The sequence below is a fragment of the Centruroides sculpturatus genome, unplaced genomic scaffold (genome assembly GCF_000671375.1).
Source record: "Centruroides sculpturatus isolate CEXI.00-Female unplaced genomic scaffold, Cexi_2.0 scaffold899, whole genome shotgun sequence".
NCBI lineage: Eukaryota > Metazoa > Arthropoda > Arachnida > Scorpiones > Buthidae > Centruroides > Centruroides sculpturatus.
The window spans coordinates 21,868-31,081 of NW_019385098.1; the positions used below are offsets into that span (position 1 = coordinate 21,868).

General features: G+C 35.6%; 2 pseudogenes; both read left to right on the plus strand.

The window, feature by feature from the left end:
- The first annotated feature begins 5,873 nt into the window (after positions 1-5,873).
- LOC111634665 lies at positions 5,874-6,897 on the plus strand (annotated as a pseudogene).
- Positions 6,898-7,606: 709 nt separating this feature from the next.
- Positions 7,607-8,661, plus strand: LOC111634637 (annotated as a pseudogene).
- The last annotated feature ends 553 nt before the right edge of the window (positions 8,662-9,214 follow it).

A 9,214-nucleotide genomic window follows, 5' to 3' on the forward strand; every position in this document is an offset into this window, starting at 1 on the left:
GGGGTCGCGAAAAAATTCACAATCATAAATGGGGTCGTGAATATAAAAAGCATAAGAAGCCCTGCTCTATACCCAACTCCTTCTACTCTTCCATTCTCCCTTTTCATCCCACTATCACTATTCCTCCCTCTCCAGGCTAAGTCTATACAGAGACGAGAAACTAAACTTTACTCCAAAGTAGTACAGTACTGGTTCAAGTGAGAAACTGTTTTCCATCAGTAGAAATAAATGTTTTTATTACCTATGGTATAGGCCAGGCATGGCCAACATACGGCCCGCGGGCCGGATCCGGCCCGTCTAATGAATTTATGTGGCCCGCAATCAATCTTTCAATATTAGCTACTCAAGTCCGAATAGCGCGATGAAAAATTCTGACACCTAAAAAAAAAGGTCAACAACTCACTGTGCGTTTAGAGTTAACCCTCCATTACAATTCTCGTAAGTACAGCGTAGAATATTGATAAAGCATGATAATGTGAAAAATGTATCTGTAATCTCTATCTACAATTTAGTATCTACGAGGTGACACCACAATGAGATCTCGCACCACCTCAAAATCTTCCTAGGGAGGCCTCTGGTTCGGCCCGTGGAAAAAGTTTTTTTTTCCATTTCAGCCCGGGGGCAAAAACTGTTGGCCACTCCTGGTATAGGCACTAGTCTCTTGCTTATAGCATAATTTGATTTATTAATTTTCGTTTTAGTGCGAAGTTAAAGGTTTATAGCAATACAGAAAGAATATTTCTTCAAAAAATTCGTGACTGGTTACAAGTAACATTTGCTGTATTAATTTTATTTAACTCAGATCCCTTTTTAACGGGTAAGCGGCCAACACCAAGGAAGAAAACAAAACTTTTCTTAAAGGAAATTAGAAATGCTAATTCCAGTCGAACCTTTGGATCCATATTTAGAAAAACCAGAAATTACACCTTCTTCCTCAGAAGAATACATTATGATTAAGGATGCACCGATAAGCAAAATGGCCGATTACCAATTACCGATTAATCGGCCACGCATTATCGGCCGATACCGATTAATCGGCCGATTAGTGATGATAATTTATTGCATTAATAGTGTGAGATCCTGGAGTTAATTATACAGTTAATTATAATGTGGAAAAAACCCATTTTTCTCCACCTGGTATTTCCATCTCCCTTTGGTCAGGTAAACAAGAGACGATCGAATATCCTCGCAAAATCAACAATCTCTTTTTTTGTTTCTAAAATAAATCTCAACACTTAATTGTTGACACACGGAAACTTCGACATTGTTTAAAAAGTGTTTGTGTTTAACAGAAACAAAATATACAGTATTTCTTTAACCGCTGATATTTAGACAGCAACTACAAACAATTTTCCTTTTTTAAGTGTAACAGCCCACTGGTTGAAGGAAAATTTTCAGCAGGAAAGAGCTGTTTTGCAAATTGTTTCCTTTGAAGGTTCCCACACAGCTACACGAATCAGTGAACAGTTAAAAATTGTTCTTGAACAGTATAAGTTGACAAGTGATAAGATATTCTTAGAACTAAGAGATTCTGCAGCAAATCTGGTAGCTGGAATTAGGAATTGCAACTTAGAAGCATTATCATGCTTTATACATACGCTGCAGCTGACACTAAACGAATGCGTGTTTTCTAAACAAGATGTGAAAACTATAATCACAGTTAATAGAAATATTGTCACACATTTTAATCATTCTGCTGTAGCTGTAATCAAATTGGAAGATTTGCAAGAAAAGTTAGGTTTGCAGAAACACAAGTTAATTCAAGATATTCCTGCTTGCTGGAATTCTACATACTACATGTTGGAACAGCAAAAGGCCCTTGTCAGATATGCTATAGATAATAAAATTCCTACGTTGAGCCCATATCAGTGGTCTCTCGTCGAAAAAATTGTTCTACTTGTAAAACCATTCAAAGAAATTACTGTTGAAAGCCAGCAAACGGGAAGCCACTTCATCTTCAATACTTCCCACAATAGAGACTCTGAAATTATTCTTATCAAAAGCAAAGATCAGTAGTTCCTTTAGTGGCATTAATACCACAACAGAAGAACTAGAAATTCCAATAAAAAAAAATACNAGCTGACATTGTGCTCTGGAAGAAACAATTTGTATCACTCTTGCTACGGATATAATTTGTAATCTGGAATTTTTTGCATACCTTTTTAATACGTATTTAATTGCGGCTCGGACTATCAAGAAGCTTGGCCACCCTGGTACTATACAATAGTGAACCGATAGTCTTCCATACATTAGGGCACACTTCCTTTTACGTCTCGTTTGCTTTTTTCCTAATTAGGCCCACCAGTAACCGAGCAGTCTTCGAACCCTGAACATTAAGAGTTCAGTCATGGGTTCACGCCTCGCTCGGACAGGGTGGTCAATTAAAATTTTCCGGGTTTTCTCCACATTTGTAACGACTAATTATAAACTAATTTCCCTTAAAAAGACCTCCCAATAAACATACACCCATAGGCAGATCGCCCAAGTGTTGTGTTCACATTACTCAAACAAAATCCTTTTCCTAATTTTAAAAAGGGCCCTGAAAAACCTTAAATTCGTTACTAATACTATTATGAAAAAAACGCTGTTTACGATGTTTGATCGCGTCCAGACGAAAAATTTAAATATCTACATAAAATATTTTGGTAAATCTAACTGAAGGCTATACTCGCAAATAAAAAAACGTCAAAAAGTCTTTTTTTACTGATAATTTTTTCAGTAAGACACGAATAACTTCAAAAATCGAAACAACGTTTAAACCTTGTTTAGGACGTTTAATCGCGTCCACACGAAAAATTTAAATATCTACATAGAATTTTTTGGTAAATCGAACTTAAGGCTATTTTTTCAAATAAAAGAAACGTCAAAGAGTCTTTTTTTACTGATAATTTTTTCAGTAAGACACGCTTCCGACTGTTCCAAGGTCTATATAAGAAGATCAGGACACGCGTGATCTACTTCTTGAGCTGCCATTTTGGGGTTTTTTGAGTTTCGTGTTTTAAGCAAACTTGTACGAGCAGTCAGTTTTATATGACATTAATTAAACTAAAATTGCATAAATCCTGTAATTTACAGTCAAAAATATAATAATAATTTCGGACGATTATGCAACCCCAATTTTATGTAACGTTTTCATCAAATAGTTTAAAAGAAACAAGCATCCTTATCTTTTGCTGTCATGATTGAAATTAATTAAATAGGTACTAAAACTGATGCAATTACGTATATACCACTTCGTAAAGTGATGCAATAACATCAAAAAAAATTTAAAGTATAATAAAGAATAAAATAATATAATATAACAAATTTATAATTATTTTTTTAAAGCACGATTGGTTATAAAATTAAGATGAAATTCAATAGTATTATTAATAAATGTTGTCATTGTAATGCTCATTTTATAATAAATAGTAGATGTGTAGATATATTTTTAATTTTAAATATCTTTCAAAAAATTCCAAAAATAAGATTTAAAATTAAATTATTTGACAATAAACTATATATATATAAATTACGTGCCTATATATATATATAAATACGTAAACAAAGTATTCATGGAACTAGTACATTTTGAAGGAAAATAGTACATTTTATGAAGGCGCTTCAGTACGTTTTGAAATTTCATTGCGGCAACACTGGTCTATTGCTTACTAATAATTTTTTCAGTAAGACAAGAATAACTTCAAAAATCGAAACAACGTTTAAACCTTGTTTACGACGTTTGAATGCGTCCAAACGAAAAATTTAAATATTTACACAGCATATTTTGGTAAATCTAACTGAAGGCTATACTCACAAATAAAAAAAACGTCATAAAGTTTTTTTTCACTGATAATTTTTTCAGTAAAACTCGAATAACTTCACAAAATGGAAGCAACGTTTTAACCTTGTTTACTACGTTTGATCGCATCCAGTCGAAAAATTTAAATATCTACACAGAATTTTTGATAAATCTAATTTAACGCAATTCTTCCAAATAAAAAAAAACGTCAAAAAGTCTTTTTCCTACTGATAATTTTTTCAGTAAGACACGAATAACTTCAGAAAATGGAAACAGCGTTTAAACGTTGTTTATGACGTTTTATGACGAAAATCTACAGCTTTAATATGAAAACATGTATTGTTTGATTCGTGTAATGGGTTATTCTAAATACATTTTGGTTGTTCATTTCTTTTTACTAAACTGCTTTTGCGCTAGTGGACGATGTATTTACTTGTATTAGTTTCACAAATTTCACTTGTTTTCTTTGGTGTACGCTTCGGTGAGCATGTTACCACATATTAACAGTTATACTAAATTCAGTTGAATTGTTAATAAAAGTACAGATAATTTAAATTCTCTGTGCCTCGCATTTTTTTGTGCCTAAATTGCCTTCGAACATAATCACAGTATGGCGAGTTATAAAAAACTGAGTTTGATATGTTTGTCATATGATCATTTTAATACAGAAAACAGAATTGCAGGGAAGAAGTGAAAATAAAAATTTATGAAAAATAATTTTTTCACGCAATTCAGAGTCAATTTCGATGGCAAAAGAAAAAAATAAAAGAAAATGAGTAATTGAAAGATACAAACAATGAAAATTAAAATGAATAAAACCAAAAAAAAGCCATTGGTCTAATAATTATTGTGTAGATAATCATGTGAAAAGATTCAGTGCTTAATACGTAAGAAATGGGTGAATGATCTATGTGATGGAGTTCGGATAAAAATATAGAAATACGTTTTGTGATGTTTGTAATAATAGAATATGCGACAGCGACGTAATAAAAATATTTGTGTTGAAATACATTATTTATGAAATATTGGCTTCAGTTGTTCTGTTTAATTTTATTCTTAGGTACGACTTAACCTATAGGCGGTATCACTTAGGTTACTGGTTTTTCTTAGTCGTACCGACTTTAGTTTAATTACTTTTGTTAATTTTATATTAAAAAAATGCATATGTTTTGAACTTTATCATAATGAATAACAACAATGTACAAAAAAGTTGAATAAAACAAGTAATTCTTGTTAATTGAATAGATAATGCAATGTATACTTGATTTTTCTTATCGGGCAAGAAAATCTTAGGAAAATAAATTATAGAGCTTTTTCTGTACCTGGTGCATCTGTCTCATTCGTTAAATTTAGTTGTAAATGACGCTGTCAAAGTAACTGTTAATTTTTTAACATTATACAAGAATTGTACACGTTTTTTTCTACATCTCCTTACAGATGGGATATACGAAATCGTAATATTACTGGTTTAACATTGAAATACGTGAGTAATATAAAATCGGAGAGCGGAATAAATATATCAAATATTTTAACAGATTTTTTTAAAACTCCTGTCAACTATACAGAAAACTATCATAAAAACATACTGGTAAATTCTTATCGGTTGGATTAAGTTATAAATCTACTCGTGATTCGCTTAATCGGGTTAGGGCGGCCAAATATCTTGCAGGTGAGCGGCTAACAGCTTGGAACCGGTCCTGGATAGAATTGGATGCGTTATACGAGTAGCAGCCACCCCAGGTCCTAGGCTTCCAACGGCAAAACTGGGTGAGGTTGGTGCTCTGTAAAGCGTATGCGCGAATCTTTATGTTTGACGATACAGCGACGATACAGCGCTTCCATTCCGCCACTAATATTCGAATATACAAAAGCGATCTTTTTTTCACGTGTAGTATAGAAATTTGTAATAAAATACATAATGCGGTTATAATAAAATATTGTGCGATTATTTTCATATAATTAAAATTAATATGTATTTATTTTTTAGAAAATACAAGAGAAGCGGCGCATCCACCGCTTCTAATGACGGCACGCCACTGCAGAATGTGCTGTCAAAGAAAGGAAGATCCATACCATTGTGGCCTACACTCAAATGGATGAGTCATTATTGACAATGTTTTCATCATTGTCTAAGCTAAAAAGAGTCACAGCCTTCATACACAGATTTATCAACAATTGTCTCCTTCCTGCTACTGCACGTCAGACGGGTCCTATATTAAAGCAAGAACTAGATTCAGCTCTTTTATATTGGGTTAAGGTAACCCAGCACAACAGCTTCGGCACAGAGATTGAGACGTTAAGGAAGAACAAACCGCTTCCAAGCAAAAATAAAAAAACACAGTTACATCCCTATCTTGACCGCAACGGAATTCTCAGGGTGGGCGGAAGACTTAGATATGCGAAGATAACTCCTGATCAAGCACATCCCATCTTGTTATCATATTGTAACAAGCTTGCATATTTACTCATAGACATGGAGCATAAGAGATTACTACATGGAAATCTCCAACTAGTGATGTCAACCTTACAACAACGTTTATGAATAATTGGAGCCCGGGACGCCATTTGACATCACATAAGACGATGCATTCAGTGCGTGAGACAACGTGCAGAAACTGCCCAACAGCTTACTGGGTGACTTACCGCCAATGCTGGTGAATCCAGCTCGTCCTCTCCTTAAGTGTGGAGTCAACTTTGCAGGCCCTTTTCAACTTCCCTTCATCAAGGGTCGAGGTCAACATTCATTCAAGTCATATTTAGCTGTGTTTGTGTGTTTTGTCACTCGAGCCGTTCATCTTGAATTAGTCAGTGCATTGACAACAGATGCATTCTTGGCAGCTCTCAAGCGGTTTGTGGCTCGACAAGGAAAATGCTTTGATATTTTCAGTGACTGTGGTACCAATTTTATTGGAGCAGATCGAGAACTCAAACAATTCATCAAATACGTTTCAATCAGGCAAAATACTACTGAGATATACAACTGGCTTGCCAACGAAGGCATTTCATGGCACTTCAGCCCTTCTGCAGCCCTTCACTTTGGAGGTCTGTGGGAGGCTGGAGTAAGGTCAATGAAATACCATCTAAAAAGGATGCTTAGACCTCATCAACTGACTTAGGAGATGAGGTCCAAGGCATGAGGAGAAGGAAACACTGTTGTGTCAAATTGAAGCCTGCTNAAATCATAAGAAATAACGTCAAATACTCTATACTTATTTATTACATTAATCCTCTGGAACGACATATTATAAATTAGTGAATTAGTTTATTTCAAATTATAATATTGGTTTATTTGTCACAGTATTTCGTGATAGAGTCTCGCTCCACACCGAATCTTTTCTTCTAGAAGTTTGTAAATTAGAAATTAATTTATTAAGAGATGACGGCCTAATCACTTACGTCTTGACAAATTACTTTATAATTCACTATTCATATTAGTTTTAATATAGCACGATAAGATAGTTCGTTTGACCTTAATTAATGTAACGATATTGATTATTTAATATTAAAATATAAAATTCAATATTCCAATGTTGGCTGTTTCAAAATACAGAGTTTGAAAAAGTTTCTGCACCACATTTCTGTGGATTGCCGAGCATTTAAAGTATGATCCTGGAACTTCATCCCTACTGCTATGAAGATCCGGGATCAGATCAGGACAGGTTGAAGAAATCCTNGCGATTATTTTCATATAATTAAAATTAATATGTATTTATTTTTTAGAAAATACAAGAGAAGCGGCGCATCCACCGCTTCTAATGACGGCACGCCACTGCAGAATGTGCTGTCAAAGAAAGGAAGATCCATACCATTGTGGCCTACACTCAAATGGATGAGTCATTATTGACAATGTTTTCATCATTGTCTAAGCTAAAAAGAGTCACAGCCTTCATACACAGATTTATCAACAATTGTCTCCTTCCTGCTACTGCACGTCAGACGGGTCCTATATTAAAGCAAGAACTAGATTCAGCTCTTTTATATTGGGTTAAGGTAACCCAGCACAACAGCTTCGGCACAGAGATTGAGACGTTAAGGAAGAACAAACCGCTTCCAAGCAAAAATAAAAAAACACAGTTACATCCCTATCTTGACCGCAACGGAATTCTCAGGGTGGGCGGAAGACTTAGATATGCGAAGATAACTCCTGATCAAGCACATATATGCAAAGATAACTCCTGATCAAGCACATCCCATCTTGTTATCATATTGTAACAAGCTTGCATATTTACTCATAGACATGGAGCATAAGAGATTACTACATGGAAATCTCCAACTAGTGATGTCAACCTTACAACAACGTTTATGAATAATTGGAGCCCGGGACGCCATTTGACATCACATAAGACGATGCATTCAGTGCGTGAGACAACGTGCAGAAACTGCCCAACAGCTTACTGGGTGACTTACCGCCAATGCTGGTGAATCCAGCTCGTCCTCTCCTTAAGTGTGGAGTCAACTTTGCAGGCCCTTTTCAACTTCCCTTCATCAAGGGTCGAGGTCAACATTCATTCAAGTCATATTTAGCTGTGTTTGTGTGTTTTGTCACTCGAGCCGTTCATCTTGAATTAGTCAGTGCATTGACAACAGATGCATTCTTGGCAGCTCTCAAGCGGTTTGTGGCTCGACAAGGAAAATGCTTTGATATTTTCAGTGACTGTGGTACCAATTTTATTGGAGCAGATCGAGAACTCAAACAATTCATCAAATACGTTTCAATCAGGCAAAATACTACTGAGATATACAACTGGCTTGCCAACGAAGGCATTTCATGGCACTTCAGCCCTTCTGCAGCCCTTCACTTTGGAGGTCTGTGGGAGGCTGGAGTAAGGTCAATGAAATACCATCTAAAAAGGATGCTTAGACCTCATCAACTGACTTAGGAGATGAGGTCCAAGGCATGAGGAGAAGGAAACACTGTTGTGTCAAATTGAAGCCTGCTTAAACTCCAGACCACTCACAGCACTTAGCAGTGATCGTAATGATCTCACCGTTCTCACACCAGGACACTTCATTATTGGCGATTCCCTTTCAGCAATTCCTGAGCCAAATCTCACTAGCATAAATTCTAACCGTCTTTCTCGATGCAGCTAGGCCAACAGATGTTGCAACATTTATGGAGACGGTGGAAACGTGAATATCTTGCACGTCTATGACAACGACCTAAATGGGCAGCCATAAAAGAAAACATCAAGATTGGTGAGTTAGTGTTACTCAAGGACGACGATCTGCCACCCACAAAATGGAAGATGGCGAGAGTTTGTGAACTTCATTTTGGAGAAGACAATTGTGTACGGGTAGTGACAGTCAAATTGGCATCCGGTCAACAGCTCAAGCGACCTATTGTGAAAATATATCCCCTTCCTCTTGATTAACTAATTAGTGGCATTGTTCTTGTTACCGCGTCATATTAAAATTGTTATTTCAAGGTGGCGG